Raw genomic sequence first — 3,277 nt, 5'->3', positions numbered from 1 at the left:
TTATTATTATTATTAATATTATTATTATTATTATTATTATTATTATTATTACTAGTATTTTATTATTATTATTATTATTATTATTATTATTATTATTATGACACAATACAATTAATAATGCGCTATCCACCCTGCAACTTTTCACGCATTTTATAATCAGAAAACTGGTTTAATTATTAGGATAATTAATTATAAACACTAAACCCCCCGTATACTTACGTGTCACTTTCTTTATATTTTATCCATTATCCGCTTATAATGATCATATTAATTTAGAAAATACCGTGGGCGGGATAGAGGTAGGCCTATGCCGATTAAATAACGGAAACGTATGGAACGCTAACAGTATTTTTGTTTTCTGCTGTAGTTTTTCTCTGTACTAATACGGTTTGCCCATTTAGCGTTCCATAAGAGAACAGTTTCCCTTCCAATGACAGAAAATAAAATAAAGTACGATAGACTGTCTCGCCTGTATTGAAAAGCAGGAGGATTTGTAGTTAGCGAATCATTTACGAGTGGACCGCTTGATGAACTACAACGAAGCCTCCTCAACTCAATTCATCTGTCTGTCTGGATTTATAGTCGAGGATTTAACACATCTCGCCAAACACTTAGGTAATATGCATCATAAATTTATACTCTTTTAATCGATTTATTTTTACATTACATTTAATTGTTTGATTCATTTTCAATGTCATAATGTAAAAGTTCTTGATTTTGATTAGTGTAATTTTCAACATTCTTTAGCACCAGCTTAAATTCACTTTGCGAATATACCTATACTGAAATTATGCTTTCATTTAAAACAAATATGTACGAATTGCTTAGCAGCAGATTATGAAACTAAGTGCAGTGACTTATCGGTAATCATTTTCAATTGAATATATACCTATGTTAAGTAGATACAGAAGATACTAAATTGGATGTATTTTCTGAGGGCTTATATGATGAAGTTATACACACAATAATATTTCTGATGTCATGTTTATCAAGAACGTTTTAGTATTAGAGAATATTACCAAATATTATACAATTGATGTATATATATACTGTCTCTTATACACATCTAGACTATTAACATTCCCCATGATGGACACGTCAACTAAAGTGGTTTACATTCTTTCGTAGATAGGCCTACTCCGTCTGTATACATTTTAGATATTCATGGCTCAAGTTCGATAAATTTAATATCATTTTGTCTCATAACTACAGACAGCACTCTCGTTATTAATTAAACTCTAAAAGTGCATTACCAAACATGTGTGTGTATATATATATATATATATATATATATATATATATATATATATCTTATTTAGATAATTAAAAAATAATAAACCTAATTTAAAATAGGGCTATATTGTATTCCTTATTTTTTCAAAACCTAAATCTGAGAAATTTCTGTAGCTCTTATGATCGGGTGCTGTATACGTCTTAATAGAGGCCCATACTAGATAATAGACATAGTGGTGGTTTACACCTCTATGGGTAGGACCAGGTAAATAATGCAGACAGGACAGACGTCAGTTGAGACAACATCCTATTACTATCAATTAATACGCCATGCTTGTATTGTGTGCGCGCGACAACTTAAAAACAAACCCTCAAATGAAATGTTCGTAGTACAAAACCGACGGCGATAATGATGCCGTGATTACGTTGAGGCAGCAAAGTGATTTAATTAGACGGGGAAAGGAATCAATAACAATACTGTCTAACGCCTCATGCGGTGTTGGTATTGGCTATGCTTAGGGTTCAGCTAGACTTGCTTGCGCCGCCTTTTCCAGCAAATAGGCAGGGCCGCACCCCGCAATTGGCGGCTGCTCTTCAAAACAAATTGGTAACATTGTCCAATCGCTGCATTCCTATACTGCTTGGCGCTATAATAACTTTCTCGCTTGAGAAAATAAAATTTGCTGTCATCGTTTAATCGACAAGAAGAGATCGTAAGGCTACGTTTTTTTGTTTTTTTGTTTTTTTTTAAATTAAAATACGATAAGTTTGACATTATTTTATCATTAACTTTGTGATACTTTAACAACTTTACACTGAGAGTCATAAGAAGCACGTGATGGATGGTATATCGCCTTCAAATTAGCGATATCTTACGCTGTGTTGTGTACACTGGCACGATATGTAGTATCCCTCTTTCGAAACCAGTTCCCTAATGTGACTTGATTACACAAACGAATGTTACTTTTACCATTTAAGTTTTCTAAAAACAGATCAACGAATATGAATGATAAAATCTCTGTCGCCATTACCAACGATCCGTTCTCCCGAGACAAGAGCCTTAGCATTTAATTAAATTTAACTGGCTATGCGGGCATTGTTCTTACCTGCGTGGTGAAATTGGAATGGGTGAGAATGTCACAGGCAATTTCAAAGTTATCATTTTAATGATTACGAGAAAATTGTAACCCGCCAATTCAGTTGATATGATGAGGTTTATCGTCAAAACATATCGACAATCGGCACTATCACATACCAACTCATTCCCATAAGAATTTATCTCAATTATGATCATCGTCATCACAAAGGTCGAAGCAGTACGTGTCTTGTGCAATGGTGATATATTATATTATACTATATATTTTATATATAGGCATATATATATATATATATATATATATATATGTTATAAAAGAAACCCTTAAATATAACACACTAACAGGAAACCTCGCTGGAAAGAGAGGTCGTGATCGCCAACATACTATGCAGGGGAAGATAGGGGTACCGTCCTTTTGGAAATTCAAAAAAGGAGAGAAAAAAAATAATTACTTACCAAAACGCCTCAGAGGTTATTTGCGGGCGTCTAGAAAACAAAAATTAATGTTATAGGATAATGTTAAAATAAAACACTACTGGATTATAGCGCTTTCAATCGCTGAGGTATAACATACCTCCATATTTCAAATTAACATTGCAATAAGTGACGTCATACATACCGGTCAACCGGTGCTCTGGATACTTCCATTGTCATATTATTTTCGCCATGCATGGTGTAATCATGGAAACGTAACGCGTTACTTGAAAGACAGTAGTAGGCAGCCGCGGATACCAATTTACTAGTAGACAGAACCAGTCAATCATAGTTTATAATTATAGGTTTCATTTTACATGTTCTTTTGCATTGCATGGAACAGCACTGGTTTTCGTCGACAACACACTGCGAATAACAAAGGTCTTTACAAACGCATGACCTCGCCATTAAAAGTTCAAAGACATAACCGCTGTGCCACACAACTTCCACTTTTTCCATATATTTATATTACAT

This window comes from Anneissia japonica, unplaced genomic scaffold, assembly GCF_011630105.1.
Source record: "Anneissia japonica isolate Jap-2015-1 unplaced genomic scaffold, ASM1163010v1 scaffold287798_len100336_cov166, whole genome shotgun sequence".
Classification (NCBI taxonomy): domain Eukaryota; kingdom Metazoa; phylum Echinodermata; class Crinoidea; order Comatulida; family Comatulidae; genus Anneissia; species Anneissia japonica.
The sequence above is the reverse complement of the archived record's forward strand: the minus strand, read 5'-3'. Positions refer to the sequence as shown.